This window comes from Manis pentadactyla, chromosome 3 (assembly GCF_030020395.1).
Source record: "Manis pentadactyla isolate mManPen7 chromosome 3, mManPen7.hap1, whole genome shotgun sequence".
Lineage (NCBI taxonomy): Eukaryota > Metazoa > Chordata > Mammalia > Pholidota > Manidae > Manis > Manis pentadactyla.
This window is the reverse complement of record NC_080021.1, coordinates 167,728,063-167,746,654: the sequence shown is the minus strand read 5'-3', so window position 1 is coordinate 167,746,654 and position 18,592 is coordinate 167,728,063.

The window sequence follows — 18,592 nt, the reverse complement described above, 5'->3', positions numbered from 1 at the left end:
TAGAAGTTCCCTTCAGGTGATGTCAATAGTTTCCTTTCTTTGTGAGGAAAGAAAAGCATTGATTTATTAATTGTAATAATTCTCTTAGAAGCTTTATTTTACAAGGTATCCTCAAATTTGCAAGAATAGAAGTTTCTCAAATAGAGAAAAGTCATGAGAATGAACTGAAGATGTTGAGGGGAGAGGAAGCCGCAGGCGAGAGTGTAGTGTCTGGCCCCTCTCCCCCTGACAGGCTGACAGCTGCCATCTGTGCTCCTCTCACGGGACAGTCCATTCTTTCCTCTTAAGGTGGGGACTGGGGAAGGATGTGAGATCTGGAATGGCCTGCGAGAGCCTAGATAAGGCCGAGATATGTAGCTTCCCAGACTTCATACAAAGAGGCCCACAGAGTCTTTACAGGATAGCACCGCTCCATGGGAAAGGAAGCAAAATGTTCTTTTCTTCCAGGCACCCTCCCTTTCCAGCAGAACCCGCCCTCCTCTCCCTCCACTCCTTGTTCTCCAGGTCCCAGCTGCCACCAAACCCCTGCCATTCGGAAGTTGCCCAAAACTGCTCTTTCCGCTCAGGTTTGGCACCTCCAGTGATGCTCACAGTATCTCTTGCCTCAAAATGGTCCTGTCCTCCATGTCATCAAAATGCCCGTTCTGGTCTGCTGGACTTAGATGTGACTGAAGTGATTCACACTGGGGCCTGAATGACAGATGGAGGACAGAGTAGAGGTGGGGAACTTGCATTCTCCAAGAAGTTATTACACTGTTATTTTTAAGACATATATTTCTCTGTGGGTAGATTATTTGAAGAAGCCTTTGTGGTATACACTGTTTTACTGCAGGGGTCAAAAACACAAATGGTAGAGACAGGGACTAGGCAGGTAGCATAACTGGGTTAAGCAAGCAGAGTCAACCAATAGGGCAGGTGGGAACTGATAACCTGGAGAGGGACATTAAACAACAACCCTTTGGGGGCTGGTCATGTCCCACAGAAGCACCCTCCCTGGCCCCACTGCTCCATTAGTGTGACCGTTGAGGAAATTGGCACTGAACTGGGCCCATACCGCCCGCCCACCCTCCCTGCGGTGCAGCACCCCACGAAGTCAAGAGGGAGAAGAGACTTTTCTCAGACACTTAAATGCTGCGTCAGATCCACCCTGTGCTGATCACATGTTTCTCCCAATTACTCTTTCTCACATTTTCCCTATTCCAGAATCAAAATGATCTGTGTTTGGTACAAAAACAGTGGCTTTACACTTATCCCAAGGAAAATATGAGAGGAGTGGCAATGATGGTGCTTTATCATGACAAGAAATCCAGATTAAAATATTTTTAAATAAAATCTCAGTCCAATATCCATTTATACTGCAGCTCTTTATCTAATTTGTAAAAACACAAACACATAAACAACCTAGTGTTGTTTATAAACATAACAACACTGAAGCAAATTATCTAGAATACTTAAATATTGCCATTTCTGAACTGCCTTATAATTATTGCTTGATTTTTTTGAATAGATGGCACTGGTTGGATCAAGAATAGCTGATTTTTCTGTTCCTAGAAAGAGTTGATTCCTATTAAAGAATATTCCATACAACTAAATGTAAACTGGAATTTTAAGAAAGTGTGGAAATGGAAAGACCTGGGCTTACTTTTGGCTTCCGCATTAACTGTGAACATTTATTTGTGAAATATTGTTGGATTGTTTCATTATCTAGCAAAGTAATCAGTTCCAAATTAGTGTTCAGATTAGACAATGGTAACAGATAAAAATATCGTGCCCTATTTGCAAACATAAGCACTCTTTTCCATTGAAGAGCAGTTTTCAGAAAAACATGTATTAAGAAGTCAAGGGTTAAGCCTAATTAACTTCATTTTGTATCTTATTGCTAACACAGGCAGGGGAAAGGAAAGAAGTCTCTTTTGCTTTCTTCATTTGTAAGACAGTACATATACAACCTAGAATGTAATCAACCACTGCTAACAAGCTCAAACATCTTAATGTATGAGGCATAGCTGGGAAAAGCAAGAATAATATTAAATTAGGAAAAAATAGAAAGATAAACAAAAAACTGTAAGTATCGCTCATAGGTTGTAAGAAAGGATAAAGACCACATGAAATTTTATCATAAACCTATCAGTTTTATATTTTAGATCCAGTCCCATAATAATCACAATGTTACAGCTTGCCTTGAACTAATTAGAGCAGATGGAATACGGTAAAAATGAAAGAGATGATTCTTAAATGTTCTTGAATTTTTCTGATACATTTGTGGGTTCTTCACAACTACAATATATGTGAATTTTCAGTTTTCCAGAGAAGTTCTGATTATATCTACTCTTCTTTTTTGGTTAATCAGTTAAACATATCACTATATTTACCTTTTATGTCCTCATAAAATTTTGCCTATAAGTAACTGCCTTACACAGAGAAGACCCAGATTTGTCTTAAGGCTTGGCATAAAAAGTATCCCAGTGCAGAACCTGGAGTGAGTGATCGCACCTCCATGAGGACAGAAACCCATTATGTCTGCTAGAGTTTGTATTGACTTTCTCATTGACCTCTTGTCTGGGTAGCCTGAAATCAAAACTGGGTTCTGCTCAAACTTATGTCCTCACTGGGAGTACTTATTAAACTGTGAGTGTGTTACCTGGTGCTAATGAAACTCACATGGGTTGCTCCAGGTTCCATGCCTTCCCCGTCTTGTTTCCTGTCTCTGTAGCGTTGCTCCCACAGGCCGCTCCTCTGGTGGGAAGTCTCAGGGCACATTCTCCAACCAGCTTAAAGGAGGTGTGTGTGTGTGGAATAAGAAATAAGTCAAATTAATAGCACATGTTAGAAATCACCAACAAGCCACCAATCTCAGAACTTTACCATACAATGCAAAGGTACATATTAGAGGATGATAGAGCGCAGGAAAGCTTTCAGGTAAGAGGGAAAAGTTTTGTCAGCAGTAATACAAGAGTAGACATCGTTAACGTGTTGAATGATTACTGAGTCAGGCCCCGGGCAAAGTAGTTTCTTATTTATATATTATATTATTTATATGAATTGAATATTATATATAATTATAAACAATATAAATGAATAATTATAACTTTTTTCTATTGCATTATTTAATCCTCAGAAGATGCCTAAAGGGTAAGTACTAATAACATTGCCATTTCACTTGCAAGAAAACTGAGGCACAGAGGGATAGGTGATTTGTTCAAATAGTGGAAAGTAGTAGATTTAAATAGCATCAAACTAGCAGGCCTACATTGCTTAACATATGTCTTAAAATTCAGTCGAGTGAAGTCATTCGGTTAACTTTTCTTTGAATAGTATAGAACCTGAAGATTTTAGAACTCTCCTAACCCTAAATCTGAACTGGACACTACAGGAACCATTGACCTTCTCTGTTTTCTAGGATTTGTGTGGGGTACAATAGTTTGGGCATCATTGCAATTTCAAATTGTAAACCTTATTAGCTTTGATGAGGGTGAACATGAGAAATTCAATATGTCATCAATTGTTCTACCATCCTCTTCTTTGTTAATTTCCCATTGGGCTTATATTAAAACAATAGAGAGATAACTACCATTTATTAAGGACTTATAACAGTAAGTCAGTGCCTGGGCTAAGTATTTTACATAATTTAATTTAATACTCAATAATAGTTGGCTGTAATTAGCCCCACTTTGCAGATGAAGCATTGAGAAATTCAGAGACTGAGCAATTAAATCACATTTGTTATCACAGTTACACTAACAGCTCCTCCAAGAAGGCCTCTGCCATGTGGGCCTGAGGCCCTGGTGCAGGTAGGTTAACTGGTCTCATGATGATCTTAGAGATCCGAGGGTGGCTTAAGGGTGCTCATGCCCTTGTGAAAACCAAAGTACCCAGAACTCACAGGGCAGAGTTAGGGCACCTTTCCATGCTCTTCATTCTTCACACCTCACATTCATCGGAGACAAGGGGAGCACAGACTGGACACCAGCACTGCCTTCATCCACGTTTTTGCAGGTAGCTGAGATTTGGAAGTAGTTTCATGTGTTCACATGGAGACGTTGGTGGTTAACTGTTGGCCAAGCTGTCTAATTATGATGCAAGTGGGCTTCCAGGCCTCAACAAGTTTTATCTCAGAGTGGGTGCCCTGGGGAGAAAGGAGGGGTTCTTGGTATGGCCTCATTGTTAGAGCCTGCTGGGCAGGTGCCTGGCTGTGAAACAATGGGCTCCATTGACGGCAGTGCGTGGCCCTGCACATGCCAGAGCCAACCCGTGCTGCTACGGGCAGGTACGGAAATCCACAGTGAGGCATAACCAGGTGGGCGTTCAGGACCAGAAATGGCCTCCTTCTCCTGACAAAATTAATCACAGCTATGTTAGAGAGCAGACTACCTACTCTTTTTTGAGACCAGTCTGTGAGTTTGGACAAATACTTCTGTTCTAAAGCTCTAACATGATGGCAGATTCATCTATTTCAGCATCTTCTCCATGTGGAGAGCTCTTTAAGTTTTGAACATGGACAATTACATGCACTTTATTTTTAAAGAAGGTGGTAAGTCTGCAGAACTCTTTCCTGCAAAAGAAGAAAAAAAAAATCCTAGAAACTTTCTTGTATTTGTTTAAGTTCTCTTGTTAACTAGAAGAAATACAAATAAGAGAGTACAATATATCATGGAATATTTTTTTAAATAATTACTCTGATTTTCAATAAGAATTACTATGTGCCTAATTTCCCATGACTAAGCTTTGTCTTTATGCCTGATTTTTCCCAAGCCAAAAGCTTCTATGTGGAGGCACACAGACATGGAAATGCATACAGAAAATCCGGTAGGAAGGGGCATAGGGATATAGCCCATAGGAATACAGCCTGAAGTATTTTTGAAGGAGAATGCGTTCATTTATATAGTCATTCACATATGAAATATTTATTAATCTCAAGCAACATGGTACCACATAAGCTATTGATCTTTGGACATGAGATTTTCAGGTTTCTTGGTTTCCAAGTTGTGGAAGGTAATTCACCTTTCGGTGGCAGCCCAGGTGGCCATTTTCATTTTGTCAGGAAACTTTATTTATGACAATCATGTGCCAGCCCTGGTGGTTTGCACTGGGGACACAGAAGAAGCAAAACTTGCTTACTCCTTCCTGCAGACCTCGTCATTCCTTGGTACAGGGCAGATCTCCTATTGCCCTCGTGGCATTTCCTGGTTGACTAGACCCTGAGAACGACTCCAGTTTGATAGAAATCGATGAGGTGATGTATGACAAGTGCCCAGCGGAGAGCCAAACTTTGAGGGTGAATTGCTAAAACCCTAGAGGCCTCAGTATCCCCATCTGTAAAATGGAAACAATAAAGCCTACCTTTAATGTTTTTTGTGGGGAATTAAATGGGATCGATTGTGTTTGAACATCACCCATCTCAGTGCCTGATATGTAACAGGTAGACCAGAAAGGTGCTAGTCACTGTCATCAGTTTTAGATATCTTGCTTCTGTCCATATTTCTGCAGCTGAATTTATTAATTAAATTTCAGTGCCTCCGAAGGGCTTGCCGTGTGGAAATTCAAAGTGCATGTGAAGTAGACTTTGGTTTCTTAAAAATCTCTGACACCTGTCTGAATAGCTCCATAGTCTCCCCTTTCTTCCTCCAATGAATTGTGCCTATCTTTCAGGCATTTTTCAGCTCACAGTATATTTTTTTTTTGGTATTTTGCCCAACAGGGGTGGGGGACAGGGAGGGTGTCCAGGAGGGATTTTCCCCTTTTCTGATTCTTAAGATCACCCTCACTCTGTGTCCACTGAGGGAACAGGCTTGTTATTACCTTCAGGAAGATTTGAAAACCAAACCCAGGGCTTGGCTCACCAGCATGGATGTGGGGGCAGCAGGCAAGGTTAGAACCCATTCTGGACACCAGGTCTCCTGGGAAAATGTGCCCAGCTCTGTTTGTATTGGTCCTCAAGGAGCCTGACGTCATGCTACCTGGATGTTGTATGAAAGTCCATCTGACGACTGGCTTCTTGCAGTTGGCTTTTGGTTGTGCCAAAGGAGGGTCCTGAGAGCCCGTGTGGACCTGGTCACCAGGAGAGCCTCTGTCAGGACAGGCACCAAGCTCCACTTGCTTGGAGAAGATAAGAGGAGAGCGGGGAAGGACTTACCCTGATCTCGGAGCACCCCCATCTCAGGAACACTTTTTGGCTTAACTTGAAGTGCAGGATCTTGCCGTATTCTTGGCTGCTGTGGGACAAAGGCCTTTTCTCCAGCTAGAGTCACAAAGAGTGGAATCCAGGGAAACACAGAGTAAAATTTAAACTTATGTGTTTTTTTTCATTTCTGATAACACCTTTGGTCCCCAAACACACTCCCCCACTCCTCCTTACACACTCCTCACTGACATCCTGATTGGGTTTCTTATGTTGATGCCATGAAACCAGGATTCAATCCACAACCTTTGACTTACTGGCCTTCCCATGATTTGGATAATCTGATAAGAGATAAATGAGTTTTGCTTGGCAGGAGCAAAAGAAGGAGCAGGTCCTAAGGGGGAGAAAAAAGCGGAGTGAAGTTTATCCATGCTAACTTACCTTGGCCTTACCTGACCTCTTGGAACCCCCCCCCACCCCCTTTCCTGCGCTACTTCCCTCCGCAGTGCCTGGTGCCCTGAAGCTTCTGTTTCTCAGAAGTGTCCCGGCTGACCCCTCCCTCTGGCCCACGCCTGTCCCTTCCTCCTTGTGACTGTAGTAGGGGAATTGGCAAGCTCACACACACTGTGGTAGGAATTACCGGCTACCACAGTTCCCTCTGCCGCCTCCTCTCCATTTTCCCAGAGGTGTTTTCTCGTGGCTTGCACTTCACTGAGTTTCAGGATGGGGGAAAGAAACTCTGTAGGGGGCCAGATTTAAAGACAGTTTGGTCTGGGAAGACAAGGGCTGCAGAGCCAGAGAGATGCGGGTCCTCGCCGTGTGTGTTAGGTCAACTTATCTAATCTCTTTGAGATTCAATATCCCCATTTACAGAGTAAAGACATTATCTTTAGAAAGGATAAATGTAATTTCTAGGTTGGTGCCACATAGTAGATCCTTCATAAATCACCGGTGTGATTGTAATTATTGGGGTGCTCTATATACATGAGACCAGTCCTGGACATGGGGTGATCGGTAAGGAGCTGTTATCACCACAGCTGCCTTTCTCTCCCCTCAGTGTGGGGCCCTCGGCTGCCTCTGAGGGAACCTGGAAGCCAAAGAAGGATGCAGGAGAAACAAACATAAGGAAGCATGGTGCACTGCTTGAAATCAGTACCAAGTGGTGCCTGACTTGGCCCCCTGTGGTCAGCTGAGAGACAAGAGGCTGAGTGGGCTAAGCCTCTTCGATACCGGGCAGAATGACCTGTCTGCAGAGGCTGGTGAGTATGCCTCTGAGGAGTTTCCAAGTTCCCTGATGACCCCAGCTTCCATAGTCCACTGTTTTCTTTCTACGCCTGTGACTCTCAACCCTGGCTGAACATTAGAATCTCACAGGGGAGTGGGCCTGGCGAGTTTTAAAAGGTCCCCAGGTAAATCTACTGTGCAGAGTTGAATGTCACTGAGACCCAGCTGAGCCTGTTGGAGCTTCCTCGGCAGAGGCAAGCTGTTTTGGTTTACCAGTCTTCCCAGATGGGTTCCAAATGAGCATGGAAGCTCAATGATAATTATTCACGTTCTCAATCTGTGTCATGCTTTAAACCCATTTATTTACTTTAAAATTTATGCACTCCTTACTCGAATAGGCATAGTCTAATTTGGTCTAGTTATCTTGCTCAGAGAATTTTTCCTAGCCTTTCAATTAAAAAAAAAAAGGAAGAATCATTAGGTTCCTTTCTGGAGCAATATCAGAGAGTAATGTAGGGGTTAGTAAACATATCCTTTTCAGGATAAATTGAGGAAATCTGAGGTGAATTTTCCATTTCTCTGATCTGATCAATTAGCTCAAATAGGAAGCCTCACACGTAATGATAGGCACTTTGTCTCCCAGGATGCCTCTGTCATCTAAGCTGCTCCTTTTGAAAAGGCAGTTGCTCTGCAATTCCATGCGTGCGTGACAAGAAGCCTGCACACTAAAGGTTTTGACTAAGTTTCAACTCATTGCAAAGATGTAGCTGTGACATTCCCAAGTTTTTATGAAACTGTATTTTATTCTGAAGAGCCTCTGTGAAACTTGGTGGATGCACAGGAAATATCAAGGAAAACTGAGGTTGATGACACTGTTGATAATTTTATCTCAAGGATTGGGTCACCCACTACTGTCAAATAGGAAAGTGACATGATTAGTTTTCTTAGGGTCAAATGAGCACAACTAGGACTAAGGGTTAGAAGTTACAAGGAGACTCATTTCTACTAAGTATGAGGGAGACCCTTGGACAGCCAAAGACGGAATGAATAAGCAGCACACCTGAGCACCTCATGACCAGTCAGCTCAAACACCTGAGAGTCAGAGGGTGCATGTTAGAAGGGGGAGCAGCTGGATTGTTCATTACTCCAGAGACATTGATTTACCTCCGCCTGGCCAGGCAGAAGTATGCTACATACTGAAACCAACAAGGACAGAAAAAGGTAAGAGAATAAATACATTTCAATCCACATCTAAAAGTGTCTCGCATGTCCATGAGAATTTTGGAAGAAGGAGCTTTAACTGTGAGGTGTTCAAGCTGCTATCATCCACACTAGTACAGCTGAGGAGACCCAGGTTCAGTGGCGTTAAGCCACTTTCTCCAAGCCTCATGGTTACTGAATGGCAGAAGCAGCACTTAAATCAGCTCTACTCAATTTATTGTAACTCTGTCCTGATCTTAGGGTTTCTGCTCTGCTCGATTTTTAAAAGTTTGGGGGTATTTGTTTCTTCATATAGTATTTGTACTGTCACTTCAAAATCTCATAAAAATGAAGTAAATTATTCATTCAGTACATATTTTCAGCATTGATTTACCTAATATTTGGTTTGAACATCAGGCAGATTTTATGTGCTGGTAGACATGGTGTGACCAGGGAGGACCATCCATCAGATGTATTTTCCAACTGAGTTCATTAAATAGACTAAATGATAGATAAACTAATGTACGTCTTATTTGAATGTGCCAGGCCTGCTTTCAGATCAGAATTTTGTTGGGTTGTGATTCAATTCTCACTCTTTGTGAGCAAAAATAGTCTTTGCACCATCCAGGTGTGTGGAGTGCTTGTGGGCAGTACACACTTGCATTCTCTGTTGAGTCAAGTGGACCCAGGTCGTATCCCAATCCTGCCTCTGCTAATTCTTGACTAATGACCTAGAGTGAGGCATGCATGTATCTTTTCTAATGAATGCTTTCTCATGAGGTGGTCGGAATTAAATGATAAAAGAGCCTCCTATGGTGCAGACATGGTTTCCTTCTTCCCTCTCTCCTTCTTTGACAAATATTTAGCTCCTACTCTGCATAGACATTGTGTTGGATGCTGAGGATACAACAGTAAATTAGAGCTATTTTCTCTTTGGGAACTTAAAGGCTGGTGGGAGATGGAGTAAAGACAAGTAAGCAAAATAAGTACACATTGTGAAGAGTGCTGAGACACACGGACATCGACCTTGGGGTGGCCAGAGTTATCGGTAGTAATTGTACTGTTGTTATGATTACGGTTTAAATGGGTTATTTAAAAAAAAAACTTTTTGTAATGGAATTTTCAAACATGTGCTAAATTAGAGAGTGGTACCTGTGCCATCATACAGCCACAACAGCTTTGATCTATGACCACACAGCATGCTTATTGATATCCTTTTCTATTTCCACATCCCCCTGAAACTGGATTATTTTGCCAGAAACCTCAGCCATCATATCATAATCTGTAAATGTTTCAGTATATATTTATAAGTGATAAACATAAGTAGATGATTCAGATAATCTTATTACAGGTGAATCTTTGGGGGCCTTGGAACTGAAACTCTTGGATACATGTTGTCTACCCCGTGTAACCTCAGTTTTCCTTCTCACTACGTGTACTGCCCTCTGTTAGACTTAGACCTTGACGGAGCCTCTAGACAGTTAATGAGTTAATACAAGGAAAGTGCTTAGAGAAGTGTCAATACAGCATGAGTTCTTAATAAATACTGGTTATTAGAGATGTTTAAGCATGACAGCAATCTGAAAATATGTCCAAATTCTTGTTCAGGAACATTCCAATAATAGATTTAATGAATGGGTGATGTATGAGCATTAAAAAGCCTCATATGATAGCCAATAAAAGTTTCTCATAAACGAAGATTCTAAACTTCACAGGAATTGTAGACATTTAGAAGAAACTTCTGGAAAAAGAGTGAGCAAGAAAGTGAATGCAACTTTTTTACATGTAGAATTACCTTCTGATTTATGCTAGAATTCTGTCTAAACTTTTGCAAAATATTTTGTGAAGATTTAACAAACCCATGAAAATGAATCACAGTAAGTTCAGGTCTGATTTTTTTTTTACTTGATTTCTATTGAAATCATCCCTACAATTTACCCATGCATCCAGTCTTGACTGTCCACTATGTATTTGCAAGATTCTGGAGATTCATAAATGAGTAAGTTATAGTACTTGGCTCATACACACACTTAGGTAAAATGAATGAACAACACTACACTGTTAAACAGAGACCTAAATAAAGTGCAGAGGGCTATAAATTCTCTTGGGCCAATCCAGTTCGGGCAATGAAGTGGTGAAGTAAGGGCATCTGGTCTGAGGGAAGCTCCTAGAAGGAGCTGATATTTAAGTTGGGCTTTCAGAACAGGTAATACTTTATTATGTAGGGAACAGGGCAAGGGCGTTTTAGAGGGTGGTAGAAAGTGATGTAAAGCAGTAGAGTGTAGCAGTGTTCTTGTGTTCTGGGAATACCATCTTGTTTAGTGAGTTCTTCCATAGATACTTGAGTTACATGGGGATAGTGGGTGGGAATATATCCTGTGAGTTTGGGACTCCAACCAAATTATAGAAATGTATTTTACTGCTTTCTTAGGGCAGTTGTGGCTGTATACTAAAATTTGGTCTTTAGCCTCAGGAAATGGGAAGCACATATTTTGGAATGCAGAGGAAGCCATCACTAGAAAAATAAAGGTATAACTTGGCATAGTATATCATGCAAAGCTGGACTGTCTCTGTGGTAGTAATTTTCCCAACCCCACCACACTCCCTGTAAATCTCCCTGGTTCTCTTGTTTTCCAAATAAGAATCTTTACATTCTTTGTAGGTTCATGAAGATGGAAGTGGGGAATCTGTGAAGTAATTCAAATATTTTAATAAGCTCATAAACTCAGGGAAGTTAAGCATTGCTTATATGGTTAAAACCAACCTTCTTATGGAGCAAGATGACTTGCTGTAGTTGTGACTCATCAGTAAGGGCCTTTGGCCACCAACTTTAAGAGGGTCTTCTCAGAGATCTCACATGGAGGAGTTATATAAATGTGGGCTTTGAAGGCAGGCAGCTCTGTCACTTCTGAGCTATATGATATTGGCCAGTTTGTTTAATCTCCTTAAGCTTCACTCTCCTTGGTTAACTAACAGGGTATATTGTATATTTATATCTCATTATATAAGTATGGAGTGTGGCCTGCCTATGGAAATTAGGAATGCTGCCGGGTAAATCACAATCTTTCATGTGTCCCTCAGCATCATTGGTCACTCTTGGTGAAGAGGGCATGGGGCAGAATTATTCCCTTTTGGGTTGTCTACTGAGGGTCTCTAAGGTAGGCTCCTTCCAGCATGTAGATATTTATGCTCTTGGCAATCCAGCTGGCCTCTGTGTCTGCTGATATCTCTGTCTGAGTGCCTCCACTATCCCAATTGATCTCCCTCTTTTTACTGTTGAGTAGATTTCCTGAGCCTGGCTGCCTGCCTCCATCTTGCAAAGGCCAGAGGAAAACACTCTCAGTGCCATTCTCCACCCAGCTCATTAGTCAACTTCATGACTTCAAAAGACATGCTCTGTTTAAGTTTGCTGTTTTCTATACCTGACACATATATAAATGTGTTCAGTGCACACTTCTTCGGCATGGCTTTTGGGAGGCCTAATGGAGACCTCATGGTTGTATACTTCTTAGTCTATATTGCCTACAAGAACTGATACAAAGGCTAAGCAAAGAGGTGGTAGGTACGAATGTCATTTAATGTAACAATCATATGGCAAGTCTGAAAATGATCTCAGAGTTAGTGGTGTGCCCTAAATGGCCTTTTCATATACACTGAGTTCCTATTGAAAATGGTTTGAAACTTAACTTTCCATTACTGAGTTGACTCTTAGGAATACAGAATCGTTGACAACTCATATCTAACACTGTTGTTCATTGTACAGTGCTGGGCGAACATAAAACGATTCTCTTTGGATAACTGCCCGTGTACTTTACTGTTCATATACACTTTCCAAACTTTCAGATCTGGAAAAACATTAAATAGTCAGGAAATCTCACCTGAACAAGCTTTCTTGGGCAGATTTCTGGCAGATAATGCTTCCTGTAATGTAGGAAATACTCTTAGGCTTAGCTTCATTTATAGTGCTTTGGCTTACCTACTGTCTAAGCTATGAATTCTGTTTGGTTGCTAGTAACAGACATGATAAAGGAAAATAATAAGTGATTTGAAGATATTAGGGGTTTATTTTTCTCTCATGTAAAATATATTTGGAGATGGACCCTCAAGCTGGTATGGCAGCAGCTTGAAGCAAACCTTCTGCTTTGTGCTCCACCATCTCTCAGGGATAATTCTCATCCTCATGCTCTCAAGGTGACTGCTGGAAGGCTAACCATAATGTCCATGCCAACCATAATGAGTAAAGGGCAAAATAAATGTGGACCCTTATTTTAAGAGATTTTTTTGGAAGTCCCTTTTTGTCATTTCTAATCACATCCCATCAATCATAACACTCTTACACAATATTCCATAGCTACAGGGGAGAGTGCATACATATTTGAATGGGCCCCATTTCCTCCTTTAATAATATTAGTGTTTGTTCATAAGGAAAGAATTACTATTTGTAGGCGAGCAGCAGTCTCTGACATATCCACCTTATTTTTAGCTAGACCTTCTACTGATTCTTTGGTTAAAAAGTCGTAAGGGGAAAATGGAAAAGTTGCTTAATCTTCCAGTTGTGAACAGAGTTAAAATCTTTTACATAATGAAGAGCTAATCAACCATACCCCAACCTACAACAATACATTTGAAAAGACATGTTAATCCTATGGGATCCCATTTATTCTCTTACAGTTTTTTGTTCTCATACAGTTCTCTTACAGTTTTTCAGTGGAAATTTCATGATGTTTTTATCTTATTGTAAGGAAGAAGGACATTTGGATGGGAAGATATAATGGAAATTCTAGGCTCCGAGAACAATGACTATAATTGTTTAGTTGTTTTCTGATAATCGTTGCAGTAAGTTAAGTGGTGGGAAGGAAACGAATAATACAGCCTGTGATGAAAACTACAGAATAGTATAGTGCAGTGTTTTTCAATTATCTTTAGTAATAAAATTATTTCTTCCAATGAAATCATACCAAGGGTGTTTAACTATATAAAAAAGATACAAAAATTCTTCTAGTTATGTGGGTCTTTCCACTCACTTCCTCTCTCCTTTATGATCCCTGGGAACTTGCGTGAAACACCAAGAGCTCCAGAACAAACATTTTGATAAACCACCCTCTCGCTGGATTCGTGCCTCAGCTCTGCCACTAGCTGGCTTTGTGACCTTCAGCAAACTACGTTTCTTCTCTGGGCCCAGGCTTCTGATGTAAAAGACAGAAGGGTTGGACCAGATGAGCTTGAAAAACTCACTTAGCCCATGTTTCTAGGATTTCCTGATTGTTCCTGTTTATATGGTCAGCTTCTAGTGACAAGTGTTATCTATTCTTTTTTTTTATAAAGGTGTCATTGATATACACTCTTATGAAGGTTTCACAAGAAAAACAGTGTGGTTATTACATTCACCCTTATTATCGAGTCTCCCCCATACCCCGTTGCAGTCACTGTCCATCAGTGTATCTATTCTTTTCTCACTGAAATGGCTGGAGGTAAAAAAAAAAAAAAAAGAAAGAGAGAAAGAAAAAAATTTCAATCATTTGTACTGACTAAAAAAGAAAAATTGGAAGTAAGAATGCTTTTCACTTAAACATTTTCCTTCTCATAGAGAAAAAGCTGAAACAAAGTCATAGTGGAATTCAGGTCCCAATGCAGCATTTATCACAAGTTCCATAGAAGGAAGCCAAGGCTAGTGAAAACAGACCATTTCAGAGCATCTATTACCTACAAAGCACAATGATAATTGCTCTTCCATATTTTTATTTCATTTAAATTCTACAGCACTCATCAGAGGAGATATTATCCTCCCTTATACTGGAACCTAGCCCAAGTTTGTGCTGGATTTGAACTTGCCTCTTCTCTCATTAATGTTCTCGTTGATTGAGTCACACGTAGGCTTAGGTAGTATAGTAAAAGCTCAGGACCTCAAACCTAAGGAGCTTTAGTGACTCATGCCATTAAGTCCAATGTTCTTTCCTTGATAACAGTAGTACTCCATAGTTGTTATACATTAGAATTAATCAGCAGGAAGAGCACAGTTGATTAAAATGCAAATGCTCTGGTCTCCTTCCTGCCTCAGAGATCTTCACATGGCAGATCTGGGGTGGATTCCAGGCAGCTGCATTTTAAATTCACTGCTCAGATGACTCTGGCCCAGCCATGTTAGGCAACCCCTGCTTTATACCTATTAGTTATTGATGTGCATGTCTGACTTCCTAACCAGATGGTGGGCTCTGGTTGAGTGGCCACTGGCCCTTTTTTATGTGTGTATTTGGCCTGTATGTTGATGTCCAAATATATTTGCAGATTAAAACTGTAAAAAAGGGAAAAAAAGTTTGTGTTGCCTTGAAGCATGGAATTCACTCACACCACTGAAATACAGACTCTGCAACAGCACAAACAAGAAGGGCCCATTCTGGGGAGAAATTCTCATGGGCATTTCAGGATTCAGACGGGATGGCCAACAAGCAACCCTTATTTCATCCCACCCCCGTTCATTCCTCTTATGCTCATTTCTTTTCATCTCAGCACTGAACACCTGCTTGGCCTTCCTGTTCACCAACCTGACTACTGCTAGTATAAGTTACTGGAGTGAGGATTGGGTCTATTGCCCATTTCTGCACTCCAAGTGTATTCAACAGTCCCTGGCACACAGTGAAGGGAATGTAAAAGGAATTATGTGATGGCCTGAGTCACAGCGGAAAGGGGTGAGATTGGAGGGGATGCAGGCTAGTCTTGAGTATCATGAGACTCAGGAGGCAAAAATGCTAAGTTACTCCAACACTTAATTAGCTATTTTTATTAAGTGTCCAAACCTCCTTCATTAAATGGGTGTTTTATTCCTTTTATCTCAAGAAAGATGGCAGAAGTTTGTGTCTTTTGGCTTTGATCACATTATTTCTGGGTTTTGTTACTTAATAAGGCAGAAGTTTAAATTACCATCATTCTCTGTTGCCTGTTTTGGGGTTAGCTGTACAGTATGGAATGGTGTTGGCTGTTTTTCCATGGAGGAAAGAAAAGGAAACCTCTGTTTGGGAGCTGTAGTAGAGAAGGAGGGAAAGCCATTTACCTGCACCCTTGGGGTTACATCTTCTTCCCAGAAAAGATCTGCCATGAAATCAAGTCACTTGATGCTTGGGTCAGGGCTACAGCTCAGGGGGCAGGTAGGAGGAAGACTGGGCTAACTATAGCCTTCAGTTGTCAGAGGGCCAAAGAGGAAGGTTAGAATGTGCATTCACAGTCACTTCTGTGTGCAGGGCCTTATCACACTGTGCAGTGAAGTCAAACAGGTTGTCAGACTGAGCACAAGACTCTTCTGCAAATCTCCTTAAAACATGAAATTACCTGGGCTCTGACTTAAGGTTGATGCCAGCAGGATGTGCATTTATTGTTTTCCTCTCCATTGACTCATTGCAAGGATAGCTTGCTGGCTTACAGAACGTGGCAACTCTTGCTTGCTGCACACTTGAATCACTTCAGCCAAAGGTTTGTAGCTGTATTAATTGGCTTCAGAGAAAACATTGCCTTCACTTAAACTGCTTGAATACTTCTTGTTGAATCATAGGCTTGACTCAAGTGTTATTGATTCAAGAATCAAAATGCCTTTTGTCCATATCAGATAAACGTTGCCATAGCAAGTGTAGCGTAAACAGATCTCAAGCCACAGCAACCTATAGAAGCCCAGACAAAGGCGGGCCAGTTTTGCCTCCCAAAAAGTCCTGGTGTTGCATTAAATGCTACCTGTTAGCCTGGAGTACCACCCCAGGAATCACTACTGATGAATGGACCCTGGGACCTGCCAGTCTCAGGGAGAAGCCTTTATAGTTGGTGGGTTTTATCAAATTTGAACAGCCAGTGGAACATCTGGCTTTAATACTGATATAAGCTGGAGGATTTTGGCTGGTCTCTGGCCCTGCATATTTTCCACCCTCTGTATCAGCGCCTGTTGTCAGTGATTTGATGAAGTTAAATAGCCTGCATTTGATTCTTTGAGCACAAGAAAAAATTATAGAATGCATGCTCCTCTCTCTTGCATAGAGAATAAGTCTGCAGTGAGTCGGTTTGGGTCGTGAGCCCAAGAATTTAAGGTGGAAAGAGGATGAACAGAGAATCTTCCAAAGCCTCATCCCAGATGAGCACCCCTTTTGCTCTACAGTCAGAGAGGGTGCAGTTAAGCTGCATGGATGATGTCACTGAACCAGTACCAACCTTTGCTGGTTTGATTGCATTCAGAAAAATAAAAAAAAGAAAACTGCAAGAGAGTCCCAGGACTGAAATGAGTTTGCAGGGTATTTTGATGTCAGCCTTCCCCAGAGGACCTTGTCAATCTCACCAACCCTCCGCTGGTCCAGTTGATGTTGTTTGGCACAACTGGCAATCACGGCACAGAAAATGACAGGACCCAAGTGAGGATGGAGATTGAATTCACACCTCATCACATCCCATAAAGGGCAATTTTCAAGGTCAGCGTTTAGGTGAATTAAAGGAACAGCATTTGGCAGAGGGCCCTCCTCTTACCCCTCAGCAGGCCATCCATCCAGCTGCCGCTCTGTGTGTGGAGGGAGTGCAGACAGGCGCACAGCTCCTGTGTTCTAATGAGCGCATCTGAGTGCTTCCAAGCAGGCTGCTGGGTTGGGGGGCATCTTGTATTTGTTAAAAGATGCCCGCATGGCATCTAAGAGGGGAAAATTGAAACAGCGATTGTAAATACATCAGTAACGGGAAAATAGGCTCAGGAAAGACCAAATTATTTTCATCTGAGGGTGAGAGCTTTTCATCTGTAATTTACCTAAATGTCAGTGTGGGACCAGGACACCAAGTATTCCGAGCTGCTGCCTGTTTCCTGATGGGGCGGGACTGACTGCCTTCCAGGAAGGAAGAATCGATGCCTTTTAGCCAGGGAGAATTCTGTCAGAGCCCAACTGGAGGGGGAGAACCCCCAGCCTAACTGCTTCATCTTAGGGATGAGGCCACAGAGGCCCAGGAGGTGGGGTGAGTTGCCTGAAGTCAGGCAGCTAGGTAGAGGCTGAGGCAGGGCTCCTATGGCACTTTCCTCATTCCCGGCAGCGCTGTGCTAGTCTCCACTCTGCCTCCAACAGGAGGATCTGCAGCAGCCCTGGCCGTTTCCGCCTGTGGGTCTGTTCTGGCCATTTGAAATTCTCTGGTTTTGTTCTATTAGGTCAATTAGATAATCATTCACTTACCATATTCCTGGTACCATTCTGTGTCTTGAGAAACAGGGAGGTACAGATCTGTCAGGGTGCAATGAAGAAAACTTGTCATGATGGAGAGGTGCCATTATCCCCATTTTATGGAAGATGGAACTGAGGCACAGAGAGAGAGATGGAAGGGCTCCGTGAGCAGGAAGGAGGGAGGGATTGGTTCCCCTGAGGACCTGGGAAAGGCGTGTGGGAGAGGTGTGTATGTTGTCTCTTAAAGAACAACTAGGATTTCAGTGGGAAGAGCTAGAAGAGTACAGCATTTTATGTTGAGAAATAGCATGAATTCTGAAATCCCACGTTAATGAAGGTTTGTTGTTTTATGTGAAGAGTTCAAGTACGTTGTCTAAGTATTTTGTAAGATCCAGCCCAAAGAAGTTGTAATTTGTTATCCCAGAAGTTTCTTCTTCTGTGTATTGAACTTTATTTCTCTGCTTTGGAGGAGAAGCAAAGAAAACAACTACACTAAATAGGCTTCATGTGTATATTTGTGAATAAACTATGAAATTTCAATGAAATTAATGAGAAATACAGGATGAGGAAAAGAAAGAATAAAAAAAGTTAGAAAAGCTGGGGTAGTGAAAAAACGAAAGGGTGAAACAATGGTTTTGGGGAAGTTTAATTCTCATCTTAATACTTCTCTTCAAATGAAGCCTAATTTAGAAAAGCATCAGGGAACAGAGAATTGGAGCCTCCTTCCTCAGCCTAACCCCCACCCAACACACACACAGGCACTGAAGGGGGTGCCTGTAATACCCCTGGCCCCCAGACCAGAGTGTGCATTCAGTGGTGTGCTCCCAGGATTGTTTTTCCAGTGTTCCAGCCCAAAGCATGTTCATTGCCTTCCATACTC